At 34.5% G+C, this 17,092-nt stretch overlaps 1 long non-coding RNA gene across 1 annotated transcript in view; it reads right to left on the reverse strand.

Moving 5' to 3' along the window:
- Positions 1-6,872: 6,872 nt before the first annotated feature.
- Positions 6,873-17,092, reverse strand: part of LOC120604414 (uncharacterized) — a 228,966-nt gene continuing 218,746 nt past the window's right edge. Inside the window, exon 3 of the long non-coding RNA XR_005653331.1 lies at positions 6,873-7,039. This is a non-coding gene — a long non-coding RNA (uncharacterized LOC120604414). The remainder of the gene's footprint in view (positions 7,040-17,092) is intronic.

A 17,092-nucleotide genomic window follows, 5' to 3' on the forward strand; every position in this document is an offset into this window, starting at 1 on the left:
ATATAAGTCCTGTTTTAAAGGGGAAAATAAATACCAAGCTGATAAATGCTCAGTTTTAATGGTGATTCGTTCCGTGATTTTTTTTAAGAGAACCTGTGATACCTCTTCCAGAAGTGGTTGATGAATAGAAAAGAAATGGGGAGTTGCTGATGTTGAAAGAGATAAGAAGATTTAAGGAGAGTTACACTTCACACAGATGGGTAATTTGCATGTTGAGCCTTCTAATCTTGAATTGGCTTGGACATGCTACAGCAAATTTTCTAGAAATCTAATGTTTCAATTATTGAAAAGAACCCAATGATCTAATTCTAACACAGTGTCATGTTTCGTTGCTGAATAAGTCAACACACAACATAGAATTAAGAGGCTCATTAATTATATGGTTATAAATTTCAGAGTGAAAAAGGCAAATTGGGTATTTTGGAGTAGTTAATGGCTTTGGGGAATGAACAGCCAATTTAAGGTGATTAACCAAATGAAAAGAAAAGCTGACCTAGGGGCTTTGGCAAAAAATCATAGAGCCTGTGACAAGGATGGTACTTGTGTTTGCTACTTTTCATTTGTATCTTTGGTTATGCTTTTAAAAATAATCTTTAAAAGCCAAAAAGAAATACCTACAATTCTTAGTTTACATCAGCACATGTGAGAAAAGCACTTGATATTTGTCAGGAACAGCTCCGAGGGGGTAGGCTTACTGGGACTTGCTCTGTGATATCTTTCTGCTCTATGTAATATTTACTATGTCCCCTAATCCTGACCAGATAATACTATTGTAAATACACACAGAGAAAGAAGGGCCGAAGAGAACATTTTTTTTGAATTGAAGGGAATGATTCTTTAAATGTAAAGATCATGGATAATTTTTTCATAACCCAAGATATCATTATTCTGGAGGAATATACACTTAACTGAATGTGATGTCAATGACTTAGATATCTTATAGATTCTGTAGCAACTTATATCAAGATTTATTCTTAAAACAAGGACAACATTTTATTAAATGAGAGATTGAATAATAAACTCTATTCACCCGAATGAATCCTTTCAGCAATAATTCTTAAGTTAAGAGATTGAGTCCCAAATAATGGTCCACAAATCAGAAATTAGTTCTAGTTTCAGATCACAAGAAAAATATTAGTGTCAAGGTATGAGGTATACTATAGCAAGTTAACAAGTTTTGTGCACTATTTTAACAGGGAGTGGGGGGCGGGGGAGAAAGAGAGCAGGGAAAGGGGATATGATTAAAGATAAATCCTAAGGAGTATTTTCAGCCCAGACTCAAAAACCCAAGCCATTCATACCTAATCTGGAAAAACATTTATAAAACATACATCTGCACCAAAGAGCACCATTTTTTATATTGTAAGCAGCAGGTCTTCATTTGCAGCAAATACTTTATTTTTATTTAAAGGAATGATGTTTTATTCAAAGGAATGATGTTAAGGTCAAAATCAATTTTCTCAAGTCAAATATCTGCTTTCCAAGATTGTTATGTAATGCCTCAGTTTTTCCAGAGGAGATTGGATCCAAGGTCCCAGCCACCTGGCTTTGAAATGAACGGTCCCAGGGCAATTTTCCCAACGTGCAGGTGTGCTCTAGTGCACGATGCCCTGTCTCTGAAATACAGCTCAACATTTGAACAGCGAGAAAAATTAGCTTGCCCTTTATCCTTGTAAGAGGAAACCTTGTGTCAGAAAATATCAGCAATGTTTCTAAGCTAAAATTGACTAAACCTAAAGCTTTAATTGTCAGGTGGCGTCCTGCAGTTTGAAATGTCCAAAGCTCAGGAGTCTCACATCCATTGGAGCTTCACAGGGGATATGGGGAAGCCAGACATGTCTAAGAGGCCTGTCTAAAGAGATGCATTACTGAAAATATCAGAAGGACCTTATTAAAACAGCATGTAACATAGTCTATCTGACTAGGTCCTCCAAGGATTATGTTATAGAAATGCTCTAGTGAACCTCAAAAATTAGAGAAAAATGCAGTAATTTATTCTAACTGGAGATATTGTCACATGGAATATTTGGATTAAATGACAATTGGAGAGGTTAAAGACATTTGTAGTAAAAACATTTTGAATACAACATTACAGAAATAAATATGCATTTTATATTTTATCAACCATCTTTTTGCTTATGAGGACAGCACTATTTAGACAAGCTGCAGGCAAACTATAAAGTATGGGAATTTAGTTTAGAATCTAATTATGTTAAAGTTAGAAGAACCCTTAGAAACCCTCTGGGCCAATCATTTCTAAACCTCCAAGTGTTTAAGAATTATTTAGGGAACTTCGTGACAGTGCAGACTCCCAAGCCCCACCTCAGAAATGTCAACCCTTGGAAAATGTTTTGGTTTTGAAGCAAGAGCTATGTGAAATATAACTGGGAAAACACTACTTAGTCTAATTTCCGTGGTGTGCAGTAAAGGAAGCTGAGAATCTTAGAGGATCAGTGCCATGCTCAAGGACATACAGGGAAATATTATCAGACATACTTCCCTCATCTGTGGCAGAACACTTGGAGGCTGACATCCCAAGGTAGTAGAAAACCAGCCACTCATTACTGGCCCTGACTGAATAGCCCTGGCAACTGCTTTTGTTAGGAGTTAAGAAAATTAGTTTCTGCCCTTATTTATGTGGGGAAAAAATGTGTGGATAGCACTTAAGTGCCCTTTCTGTCATAGAAACACATATATAGCATTCACTGGGAATCAGGAGGGCTAAATTCTAGATTCAAGTCCTCCCTTAGCAATAAGATTCTCTTAGGTGAGTCACCCTCTGACTTTCACTTCGTGCATTGTTAATGAAGCTGGGTTAGGAGATACCTAATAGCTTTTTCAAACCTTGGATTATGAGTTTTACCACAGGCAAAAATATCCAAACTTCTTTTTCTATTTTATTCGCTTTTTGGATTATGAGTTTTACCACAGGCAAAAATATCCAAACTTCTTTTTCTATTTTATTCACTTTTTGGATTATGAGTTTTACCACAGGCAAAAATATCCAAACTTCTTTTTCTATTTTATTCACTTAATTGTTTTATGAATGATAATAATTATACCAATAGTTAGCAGATAGTGAGTACTAAGTGCCAGGCAGTGTCCTTAGCATTTTACCTAATTTTTTGGACTCAATCCTTATAATAACCCACTGTTACTTATACCCAATCCTTATAATAATCCACTTATACCCATTTTTCAGATGCAAAAACTGAGGTACAGAGAAGTTAAATATCTTTCCTAAGATTTCATAATCAGTGAGTCAGTCGTAGAACTAGGAAGAAATCAAATGAGGAGGGAAAGAAAAGAAAAGCAATACTGTATGATGACATATTTTAAATATTAGCTATTTTTTAGCATTTTATTTTCCCCTTTGTCTTCCTCCACATGAAACAGGCTTTTTTGTGCTTATGGCCTCAAAGAATGAATATGACAGACAAAAGAGTCTTTTTCTGGCTTTTATCTTTCAATTAATTAGGCTTTTGGCGAAACCAAAACGAGTCACTGCGTAGATGATTTGGGAGGAAACATAAAGAATGAAGTTTACACATGTGCGTGCATACACACACACGTGTACACCTACACAGGTGTTCGAGCTTGCGAGAGACAAAAGCAATGAAAAAGAAGCATGAGAAGGCAGATATTGTAATGTAGAGCCTGTGTCTTGCTACCAAACCCTACCAAGGTGATAAAAATCTGCAAAGGAGTTTATGGAATCTAGAAGGATAGGGGCTTGAGCTTCATTTTCTGGGGAAGGCCAGCGATAGACAACCCAAATCCAGAGCATAAATGGCCAGTATTCTCAATGTTCAGGTAGTATCCATGTTCCCATGTGACATGGAAGCATCGGAATGCTTACCATCTCCTTAGAAGCAGCATCAAAAACACCGAAAAAACTGTTTGACCTAGGAGGACACGTCTGCCATAGCCTGGGTGCACAAATGGCAGAGGACCAGATGGAGTAAAGGATATGTCGGTGGCTGTCTGTGGGAAGAGATGACATTAAGGATTGTTGGACCATCTCTAACACTTAAGTATCCTTACTTGGCTGTAACTTGGGGAAAATCTGGTGAAATCTTGTACTGGTTGAAAATGGATTTCTGCCACCCGGGCAGAATTTGGGTTTAAAATAGAAAACAGTAAAATTTTATTTTCTGCATATTTGAGTTTGCGAAACGATGTCTATAATAAAGGAGCAATAATTCCAAGTTTTGAGAGGCAATAATTAGCTTTGGGGTATGGTGTGGTTTTGTTTGTGCATTTGTGTGCTTCTTTCATTGTCTTATATGCAGAGAAAATAATCAGAGATCTACGAAATACTAACAAAGTAACACTGACCATTAAATAATTACAGTCGCATCTGCAGGAGTTAAAAATAGTTGAAAAACCTCCATAGGAGCTCAAACCATACAGCAATGCTTTTGTTTCTAGTCATGGATACTCTGACTCCAGCACTAAACAACTTATAATTAAGTAATTTCAGTTGGAAAAGGTATTATAAAAAGATGAGAGGTGTGCCTGGCCAATATCTTGATTTTGAACTTTTAGCCTTTAGAACTGTGAGACAATAAATTTCTATTATGTTACTAGTCTGGGGTCTTTGTTACAGCAGCCATAGAAAAGTAATACAGAAATGTAATTGATAAGAAAACTTAAAAAAAAAAAAAAAGCTTGACAGAATCAACAGGAAGCTAGGGATAGCACACAGTGCATTACCTCTTCAATGCAACAGTGCATACCTTTTCAAAGCTTAGTACAATCAAAAAGACATTCTTGGCCCAGTCATATCCCAATTATTAGAATCTTTGGCCTCTGGTGAAGAACTCCCCTAATTCTCAATGCTGTTAAGAAAGAGTTCAACTTTGAAAGATGTTGCTCTTTTCTTTAATCCTTAAGGGAAGATGATTTGAGTCTTTATTCCTTATTCACCTTTAAAGAACCCACAAAAACCACTGCTACAATTATGTATACTCATGCTATCAATAGATATTTACATATAACAAAAGTTCAAAGCTCCACAGAAGTCTTTTAAAATCCCCCTTTCTATATCAGAATTACAAACTGGACTCTTTTAACTCCAAGACAAAAGCATGTGCACATTACACTTTCTATTAAATCAATTAAACTTAACAAGTAGTAGAGTTAATATCTAGTGACTTGAAGAGTATCAACTTACTGAAACTACCTATCTAAGATTAAATATTTTAAAAATAATTTCCTAATAGTTAACTCTAGCAACCCTTAAAGCATTACACTAATATCCTTCAGATAAAACTTAGATATTTATTTTATTAGAAGCTGATTGGTGATTTGCAGTGCATCTCATAACTAAAACCTTTGGTGAAGAAATAATGTTTTGTTTATGTTTTTTCCTCATTGTCTAAGAAAATTTGTACTTCTCACCAATAAAATAAAATTCAAAAGTCCTCAAACATTATATCTTTTAGAGGAAAGTGGATATGTGGAAGTCCTTTGGAATAGTCCGGATTGTAGAAAAAGAGATGCCAGAATAAATTCTTTGCATGAGTGTAGTATCTTACATGCAGTAGGCACTGTCTATTTTACTTTATCCTTCATTATAAAAGTTTATGTAAAGGAAGAGTATTTTATTTCAAACCAAGTAAGTTGAATGAGAACAGAGGGCTTTCTTCTTTAAGAGTACCTCATATTTATTTAGTATTTGACACCACCCTTCCATATGTATTATATCATTTTGTTTTGCAACAAACCTATGAGATAAATATGAGTTGGCCAAGTGTACAGGAAAAAAAAAAAAAACTCAGAGAGATTATACCGTTGGTAAGATCACCTAGCTAGGAAGTAGAAAAGCTGAGTTAAACTCAGGTTTCTAATTCCATATCCTGTGCCTTTCGGTTTTCTTCCAGGCCATACGGAAGCCTATCTCTCACACCACATCTTTCAGGGAAGTTTGTCAACTGGGTTTACGTTACAATAAAATATAACTTTCCTGCATGATTCCTTGATCTTGAACTGTTGTAGCTGATCAAGGCCTATTTGTAGCCAGAGTATAAATGGAGGCAAATAATATACTTTGATCTCATTACACATGATCTATTTCCAAGCTTCAGTTCCTGTAGTATATACTTGCTAAATATCAGCTAATAATAAAGTGACAGGAAAACATTTTACTCCATTTATTTTCTTGCTCAGTTAGAATGGCCAATGAGAAGCAACTGAATTATAGCTGAATTTATAGTTATAAATGTTATCACCAGGAAATTGTTGGATTTGATGTTATCGTTTCTGTAATTACAAAAGAAATATCCATTCCACTAGAAGTTACCGCAATATGGGAGTAATTGCTACGCTATTACAGAATAGTTTGCATGACATGGTTATTCTTTTCATACAAACTATAAATTATGTACTGAACATAATATAATTTATAATGAAAAATTTCACATGGCTTAAAGTAGCTACCAAATACAATTGGAGCTCTGTGGTTGTTACTAAGTAATTACATAATTATTTAAGTCTCACAAACTTTGAAATTACAAAGTACTTAGGAAAATCATTACCACGAGAAGTTAAATGGAACTTAAAATAGTTACTAATGCAATTTGGGTAATGTTTTTTTGTTGTGCTAAATGACAATCTCATCATTATCTTTTCCTGAGATAGCATCTAATGTATTTTAACAAGTGCTTCTCATTCATACAATCCTAGAAGCTCAGTGTAGGGGAAAAACAAAACAAAACACTTAAACCAATTCTTTACCCAAACTATGAGCCTATTCTACAGCATTCAAGACAACTAGTTATTGGGCTTCTTCTTGAACCAAGGCAGCCCAGAATTTCATAAATTAAAACAAAGTCAGTGAATTGGTTAGTATTCTTTGAATGCATGTGGTAGAAGACCCAACTCACACTGGCTTAAGAGAAAGAACAAACTTACAAGCTTAGGTAATTGAAGAGCCCAAAGGTACTGGCTTCAAGCTTGGCTCTGGTAAGTATTCAATCTTCTTTTAAATATCTGGTTGCATTTCTCCATTGGCTGTGTTCTCAGATAGGCTCTCTCCCTGTAATGGCAAGATATCTATCAGAAGAGTCAGATACATCCTACAAGCTCAGTAATTCCAGTCGAGAAAATTTCTCTTTCCTAGTAGTTCCAAGAAAGACCTATAATGTTCTGATTGGGATATTCTGCACTACATGCCTTCCCTTGAATCAATCATTATATACAGGTTTTCATGGGTCATGTGAACATCCCTAAAACAAGGAGGGTAGGGTCATTCCTAAAGAAATATTGTGATACTGTTAATAAAAGAAGAAAGAATGAATGTTGAGTAGAGAAATACAACAGATTTCCATGACAGGCAAGATTTATTGTTTTTCCTCTAATAGAGATACTTCTTGTCTTTCCCTTTCATAGTGGAGGACCTCTGGGAGATGAATTCTGGTGAAAATAAAATGGATCCAGTCAAATATTGGCCCAAGCTGGAAGCTGACATCTGTACTGTTGGCATTTACCATAAGCATGCCAGAAGGGTAATTACAAGTTTACAGAAGCTCTTCTTTTATTTTTCATCCAAAATGCAGTTGCTCTGGACACAATGTTCTCTAGCCTCAATCCACAGAGCATTGATTCACCAGCACCAATCTTTCAAAAGTACTTAAATTTTTCTTCTGTGCGTGTTTTTTTTTTTTTTTAAATAATGGTCATGCATGACTCAGGATCTCTGCTGACACCATTCATAGCCCACAGAACACTCTGGTGAACCACAAAGTCCTGCCATACATACTGATGACCTTAGAATCACAGAGTTGGGGATAAGGAAGACCTTACACTCACATGGAAAAGGGGTAAATTGTGTGATGTTAGAGAGGCTCCCACTCTAGTTCTCAGGTGTAGTGAGCATCTGTTATTCCTTCTGCCAACTATCTAAACCTCAACAGGCAATTATTTCCCTATGGATTTCGGTGGGCAGTACAGACATCTGTCATCACAGAAGCTAAAAATGCCCCAAACACACTGTCCCAATTCCCCTTGAAGCTAGTGTGTGGGCATATGATCTAGGCTCCACCAATCAAATTCATCTACTCTGGTCTTTGACTAGGCAGCTAGAGATGCAAGGAAGCAAAGATCCAGACAAAGCTTCTCTGGGATTGGAGGCCATTGTTATGAGATCAAGTTCTCAGAGCAACAGAGCAGCAGTGCCAGCAGCCATGTCCAGTGTCTGAAGTCATTTGTGTCCGTAGCTTAAGTGCATGTCTAGGGTTCAGTGACAGCCACTCCAGGGCCATCCTTCTTGGACCCATCTGCAGTGTAACTGTGGTGTTATTCCCAACCACAGAACCTCTGAGCCTAGATTTCCGGTACTCAAGAGTTTCTATGAGCTCCCCATGATCTTTTTGGGTTTTTTTTTGAAAGAAGACAGTATCTGTTGCTTGCATCCCAAAACTCAGGCTGATATGTTTTCATCTCATGCAGTCTAGAAAGATTTTACCAGTGTAGTGTTTAAGATGATGGGCTACAATCCTGTTTTGCATAATAACTCTATGATTTTGCTTTTAAGATCTATAACTATTCTCTTTCATAATCATCTTTGTGAAATGGAGAGAATGCTATTCCCTAAAACTGCTGCAAAACAAAGCACTTCACGTATCTCTGGAACATAGTAAAGTCTCAAACGAGCTTTTAAAGTTAAAAAAGAATTCTTAGTGTGGTGGCCTGGCTTCTGAGTTATAAGAAACATTTACTGTCATTGATAGATAAAATGAGGGGTATATATATAAAAAAATAAAAATTCTGTCATGAAGAACATTTAAGCATTTTAAATTTTTAACATTTCCTAATCTATTTAAATAAGTTTGTCTGCAGTAGTGGCCTTGATAAAGGGTGGAGGGAGCCTTGCTTGATGGGGAAGTGACTTATAGGTGTTTCTGAGGTATCTCCCTGCAGGGAGTTGGGTGCAGGGGGTGAGAGCCCTCTAATGGATTAGTTTACAGTTCGATCTCTATAAAAATGTAAAAATATATCTGTTGTGATTCCCCTCATTTATACTTTAGCATATTTAATGGGTCTGATCAGGTGTTGGGTAAAGGTATGAAGCAAAAGAGGATGACTTATAAATCCTGAAAGGGAGGGGGACCTCGTAGCTGAATTAGAGGGGAAAAATGACACTATGGTGATGCCTGGGCCACCCCTAGAGAGGAAGAGTGAATTTTCTGTCATACCTTTGCCCTCCTAAAAATTGGTGATTGACTCCTGTTTTGCTGTGGAATTTTACTGAGAAACTAAAAACGTATGTGCTTATTTTTCTTTTGGACAATAATTATAGCAGAAAATGCTCCCCCAGCTCTTGCAGGCATTTACCCCCCATACTCAGACAATTGTAGCAGAAATTGGAGATGACAGCTATGGTAGAAAGATTGAGAAAGAAGAGAAAGGGAAAAAGCCCACGTTACTAAGTTAATAACCAGAAGAACATCTAAATAGGGGCAGTTTTCTTACAATACCACATACTATTTCTTAAACAGAGTCATTCTGTGGTTTGTAATCAAGTGTCTGAATTCTGAATTTATAGGCCCCAGGATGGTAAGTGTGGTTATATGGTATTTAGCAATTTTGTGTGGTGTTGTGCTAAATATGGAAAAGTTAGAAAAGTATTTCGGTTCTTTTCCTTTGAGTCTACTCTAAAAGTTGGGTTGGATGACAGCTAAAAAAAAACATCAGCCTGGCAAGGGGCAATCAGGTTTATCTGCACTGGAGCTTTAATTTTGTTTGAGAAACATCTCTTTAGAATATGTCTAACCTAACTTCTTCCTTCTTGCTCGTATTGCAATCATTTCTCAAAATCTTAAAATATATTTTATACATGATGATGAATTTCTGTTCAGTATATAAAGAAAAAAAAGATGTCTTACATAGTTACAATCTTCTCCAGGATCAGAGATAGGGTCTATTCATAATCCCTGGAAGTTTTAAGCACAGGATGAAGGTTCACTAGCTAGGGCCTTGGGCTCTGAAAACATTTCTCAGTGTTTAGGGGCAAGAACAGACAGTAGAAAGAAGTTGGAGTCTGACAGCCTGGGCTTCAAAGGTTTGTTCTGCCACTTGCTGACACAGAATTTGAGAAAAAATTCAGTGGCCTCCAACAGCCCTTTCAATTCTAAGTTTCAGTGGTGGGATTGTAGATTTGATATAAAATTAAAATGTTAACACTTTCTATGCCAGATCTTACTTTTTCAGGATCCATGGTGGCTTAGAAGTTCCAAAATCAATGGTATTTTAAATTATCTTTTACTTTAGTCTAAAAGTCATACAAAGGCATTCACTACATTTCCTCAAGGGTTACACCTCATTTTTGGTCACAAATCATATTAATGTACCTTAGTCTCTCACCATTTTTGTCACGATTGATTCCAAAAGATTTCGGACTAATTTTAAAACTCAAATTCATACTGAAAGTAAAAAGATTCATTACTGTTAATATATTAAATGGATGTACCATAGGTTCTAATAGTTTTCCAAATAAATGTTTTAAGTCAACATGGCAGAATAAGAAGAATGTGAGCTTAGTCTCAAATTGCATTTTGACCAACTGTTATCTCTGCCACTGCTAGCTGTTACTCCTTTGGAGGCAAGTTGCTTAGTTTTCTCATCTATTAAATGAATATAATGCTTACCTCTTATGAATGCTATAAGATTAGAGATTACAAAGCATTCATAGTAGGGTCCAGCATATGATAGGAGTTCAAATTAGAACAAAAGAGAAAATGCAATATGATTTTGCTAGGTATGCAGTTGCCTAAGGTAATCACTTTGAAGGAAAAAAAATCCTTCTTTTGCACGTATAAGTTGTGGTTTTTTAAAGCATTGGTTTTATTTCCCTAAGGTTAAATTGACTATAAACTCTTGAGACCTTCTAAGATGAATATTTTCTAAGTTCACACATTTCTAGTCATGTATTCTTTACCAGTTCAACAATACTATTAATCATACTCATCACTGCAGTTTATTCGGATTGTTCCCAGATAAGGAGCTTCAGAGAGTGTTACCAAGTTGGCATATTCCTTCCCCTCCCAAGCACAACTCCTCAAAACGACTGAAATGCTAATGCTAGACAGATATTCTTACCATAAAAATATATGAATAACAGTACCATAAAACAATAATAAAGCTGTGCTTATGATGTAACGTTGACAACTACTCTCTCCCTGACCCCAAGTTCCTAGCCTTTACACTGGTCATTACTGGTCCTGAGGATGGTAGAGAAGGTAGAGGTTCCTCCCCTGGAGGTTTCTTTCTTCTGTGGCTGCAGTCTGTCCTGTGTGCTATTTTCTTGGTTCCAGAGAACATTGAAGAGCTGCTCTCTTCACTCAGCCCTGTGCTTGTCCATCTTTTCTGACAAAGCCCTCTCATTCCTCAGGGGATGGGTCCTTATATGGTTTTTTCTTTCTCTCTCACATTCACTATCATTCTCATGATCACCATTTTCCTTAGCTCACCAGTCATCCTGTTCACGCCTTTGTTCACGCCTCTCAGTCTCTGCCCATTATATCCTCTCTATGGCACGTTATTAGAGTCATGTCACCACATTGGTTGAATATCTACCACATTTCATGACATAACTTTCTAAGTGATATGAGTGAGGTGTGTGCAAAAGTTTTAGAAAGGAAAAAAGGTGAGAAAATAATTAGTTTGGCCTATAGAAACCTAGGAAGATATCACAGAGGAGCCAGGACTTGACAGATGATTAAGCCCAGTGCAAAGAGAGAAGGGAATGGGATTTCAGGTGGAAGGAATGAGAAAATCAATGGCAAGAAAGCAGGAAAATCCATAGAATCAGGAAAAAATGTCCACTATGAGTTCACCTGTTAAATGTGTGGTAGAGAGTAACTGAGGATGAAACTGGGAAGGGAAGTTGGGATCAAATCACAAGGAGCTAAATAGGGCTGTTTATGGAGTTCACATTTACATTGTTGGCTATAGGAAGTCACCAAAAACGTTAGACATGGCAGTGACATGATAGAGCTGCAATTTTAAAATAAATGTTTTAGCACAATGGGGGCAAAATAGAAAAAACAGATACTAGAGATAGGGAAATCAGTCAAGAGGTATTTGAGAAATCCACACCAGCAAGAATGAGCTTTTACTATTGAGTAGCAAGGGAAAAAGAGGATGGGATTGAATCAAATGACATTTAAAAGAGAAAGTTACAGGATGAGATGATTAACTGAAACTGAAAATAGAAGACATCAAAGATGATTCTGAGATGACATTTTTAACTCCTGTGTTCTAGATAGATAGATGATGGATAGATGATAGATAGATAGATAGATAGATAGATAGATAGATAGATAGATAGATAGATGATAGATAGATAGAGGATAGATAGATGATAGATGATAGACAGACAGATGATAGATGATAGATATAGATGATAGATATAGATGATAGATAAATAAAAAATCTATATTTCACATATAAAATCTTATATATCTAATATATATAAGATTTAATAAATATAAGTATTATATTAGATATATAAGGACATGCACAATAGACTAGAAGAGCTTCAAAATGCTCATCTCTTTTTCAGAAGAGCTGGGCATCTGGAATAAGTTACAGGGAGTATTAGATAAGTATTAGATAATACTTATCTAATATAAGTATTAGATATATAAGATTTTATATGTGAAATATAGGAAATATTTTAGGAGATACCTAATATAGGTATCTCCTATATATATATAGGTATCTCCATCTTACTTTCACCAGTACCCTTTTTAAAATCTAAACACCTGCATATAATATACTACCATGATGACAAAGCACTCGGTGCATGCACAATAGACTAGAAGAGCTTCAGAATGCTCATCTCTTTTTCAGAAGAGCTGGGCATCTGGAATAAGTTACAGGGAGGTTATGGAACTTTCTTCCCTGGAGGTCTTTTACAACAAGCTAGATACCCATCTGTCCATGATGGCTTAGGTGTGGTCCTCTCTGAAGCCTGGGAGGTGGCCTATTTGAATTCTTGTGATCTCTTCCAGGCCTACAATTCTATGCTTCTACATCATTGTATGGCTTAACCCCAAGGTATATTATTCATTTAATAAAATAAATAATAAGATAAAACTTGGAATTTTTTATGGACACTGTCATAGAACGTATTCTGGAAATTCTTAAAATTAACCAGCGAGTCCATCGAATAAATTATGAATGATGTTATGGGTCAGGATTTCCCAAAGTGTGTTTAATGAAACTAGTGCTCAATATTTTTGTTCAAAAAAATGGGAAATTCACAGTATACATTGGCATATCAAAGTCCTGATATGTCCTATAGGAAAGAAGTTTTTAAATTTTTATCTAGAGCTTCTCAAAACTTTTAGAAGAGATAAATATATCTATAACTATATATATGACTCTCTCACCTCTCTCTCCCCCACCTTTTTAACTTACTATGAAAATGAGGTTTCATAGACACACTTTAGTAAGTAGTATTCTGACTTATTCTTCTAATCATAAGAAAATCTGGGTTGGGCATATTACCAATAACATCTAAGCTTGTCCAAGGATGATCTTTGGTTAATCTGGTAATTGAGTTATTTTAAAATTAGTTTGTTTCTCTATTAATGGAGATAATAATACTTACCTTATATAGTGGTTAAGAGGATTAAATAAAATCAAATGTGTAAAGCCCCTGGCACAAGACCTGGTACTTTGTAGGTATTTCATAAATGTTAGCTTCCTACAATTTGTTTCTCCATTAAGTTTTAGTATCTAATACATCTTACAAATAAATAGTTTACGGGCAAAAATGCTTAAGTAATTTAAACCTTTGCTTCTGCTAAGAAATTAACATATTATCCTGTGTTAAGTTAAAATGCAGAAGATCAAGTGATTATTCTTCAATAATTGTGATTATATGGAAACGTGTGTGTATATTCACAAGGGCCACTGTAAGAAAATAAGAATATTTGTAATAAGTGGTAGGATCATGAGCTGTTTGTTTCATTTTAAAAAGTTAATGGATTTTAATTTTTAGAGTAGTTTTAGATTCACAGAAAAACTGAGCACATACTAGGAAATTTGGGGAAAAATTCACACCTTAATACTGAGTTTGCCAATCCATCACTATGGGGTATCTCTAATTGTCTTCTTTCATTTATTACAGTAATGTTTTATAATATATGTGTACATTTGTTACAGACTTTTAAAGTATATCCATATTTCATGTTTTTATGCTATTTTAAATGATATTGCTTTTTAAATTTTAATTTCAAATTGTCAATTGCGATCATATAGAAATATAATTGAATTTTGCATATTGACTTTTTATTCTGCAACCTTGCTAAATTCATTAATTAGTTCTTACAGTTTTTTTAAAGATATCTTAGGATTTTATACATAGAAGCTTATTGTCATCCATTGATCGATCAAGAAAGTTTTACCTCTTCTTTTCCAGTCTGTTTGTCAAGATATATTATCTTTTTAATATGTTATTGGATTCAAATTATCAATGTTTTGTTAAGGATTTTTGATCTATGTTTATGAATGATATAGATCCATAATTTTCATGTCTAGTAATATCTTTCTATTGTTTTGGCAACAGGTTAATGCTAGCTTCCTAAAGTGAATTGAGAAATATCCTCTCCTTTTTTTGCTTCCTGGAAAAGTCTATGTAGAATTGATATTATTTCTTCCTTAAATGCCTGGTATAATTCATTAGTGAAGTTTTCTAGGCCTAGGATTTTCTTTTGTGGGGAGATTTTAACTCTGATTTCAATTTAAAAAATAAATGTAGAGCTATTTGGCTTATCTTCTCTGTTTGGTGTAAGCTCTCGTACTTTGTGTCTTTCAAAATATTTCATCCATTCTATCTAATCGAAAAATTTGTTGGCATACAGTTATTAATAATATTGTTTTATATTTCTTTTAACATCTGTAGACTCTGTAGTTATATTCCCTTTTTTATTCCTGATAGTGAGTGATAATTTGTGATCAGCCTATTTAGAGTTTTAAATCAATATTATAGGTATTCTCCAATAACTAGCTTTTGGATTTATTTTTCTCTATTGCTTTCATAGTTTCATTTTTCTTATGTTTCATTGGTTTCTGTAGTTTTTACTTTTACTTCTTTCTTAGTTAATACTGATGCTCTCCTTTTTCTAGTTTTTTCAGGTAGAAGCTTTGATCATTAATTTTATAACTTTTTCTATAATATAATCATTTAATGCTATACATTTTTATTTATGTATAATACTTTTAATCAATCTCACTACTAGATATGTTGTATTGTCTTTTCAATTCATACCAGATTACTTTCTAATTTCCCTTGTGATGTTTCTTGAGCCCTGAGTTATTTACATTGTGTTGTTTAATTTCTATTTATGAATTTTCCAGAAATATGTTCTATAATTGATTTCTAGTCAATTTTATTGTCGCTGTTGTCAGAGAAAATACTCTGTAAAAATTTAAATCCCTTTAAATTTTTTGAAACTTGTTTAATGCCCCAGGATATTGTCTATCTTTGTGAATGTCTCCTGTACTTTTGATAAGATAATATAGTATGCTGTTGTTGGGAGTTTAGTATAAATGAAAATTAGGCTAAGTTGGTTCCTTAGTCACTTGAGACTGCTGTAATGAAAATATCATAGACTGGGTAGCTTAAGCATAAACATTTATTTCTCACAGTTCTGGAGGCTGGGAAGTCCAAGATCAGGGTTGCCAGGAGATCCAACAGCTGGTGAGGACTCTTCCTGGTTTGCAGATGGCTGTCTTCCCACTGCATCCTTACATGATGGAGAGCTGGGAGCAAGAGAAAGCATCCTGGGTAATAGTCTTTGTTCTGAAGTTTACTTTGCTATAAATACAGTCATCCAAGCTTCCTTTCTATTAGTGTTTTATGTTATATATTTCCTTAACCTTTTATTTTTAACCTATGTCTTTATAGATAAAGTGGGATTCTTATAAAGTGCATATATTTATATCTTGTTTTTGTATCCAATTTGACACTCTGCCATTAATTGAAATGTTTGGAAAATTTTAAATTTAATGTAACTATCGACAAGCTTGGGTTTAATTCTACCATCTTGCTTTAAAGTTTTCATTTGTTCTGCTATTTTTCTTTTTTGTACTCTTTTGTTTCCATCTTCTGCATTAACTTAGTATTTATTATGAAACCATTTTGTCTCCGCTATTGGTTTGTTAGCTATACATCTTTGCTTTAATTTATTATTTTTTTACTGTTGTTGTTGTTGTTATTATATTATTATTAATTAGTAGTAGTAGTAATAGCAGTAGTAGTAGTAATAGTAGTAGTAGTTGCTTAAAGCCAGGGGATGGCAAACTTTTCTTGTAAAGGGTCAGGTAGTAAATATTTTAGGTTTGTGTTGCAACTAATTAACTTTGCCATTGTAGTTGATAAGTATCCATGGACATCATGTAAAAGAATGAATATAGCTGTGTTCCACTGAAACTTTAAAAGTATAAAAACAGGCAGCATGCCAAATTTGACCCACAGGCTGTAATTTGCCAGGCCCTATTGTAAATTTTGCAATATATATCTTTAACTTATCCAGTCTAAGTTCAAATAATATTATGTTACTTTGTCTATAATGTAACAACTTTACAAAAGTATACTTCCACATACCACCTTCCAAATATGGTGCTATTTTTATCATATATTTTAAATCTGTATATGTTATATTCCCCATGATACATTGTTATTATTTTGCTTTAACTTTAAATTATCTTTCAAATAAATTTGAAATGAGGAGAAATGCCTTTTTCTTTTGAAATTTACCACATAGGTCTACTTTTATCTTTCTTCATTCCATTGTCTAAATCCAAATTTCTATTTAGTATCATTTTACTTCTGCTTGTAGAATTTCTTTTAATATTGCTTAAAGTGCAGATTTGCAAGTGGTTAATTCCACTATTTTTAGTTTTAAAAATTATTTATCTTAGATTTTTATAAGACTCTTTTGCTGGGATATTTTGTACAGAATTCTAAGTAGACAACTTGTTTTTAGAACTTTAGAGATATCGTTTCATTGTCTCTGAGCCTTCAGTGTTTATGATGAGAAGTCTGCTGACATTCTTCTTTCCCCCAGTTACATAATGT

Source organism: Pteropus medius, unplaced genomic scaffold (genome assembly GCF_902729225.1).
Source record: "Pteropus medius unplaced genomic scaffold, Ma_sr-lr_union100, whole genome shotgun sequence".
Taxonomy (NCBI): Eukaryota; Metazoa; Chordata; class Mammalia; order Chiroptera; family Pteropodidae; genus Pteropus; species Pteropus medius.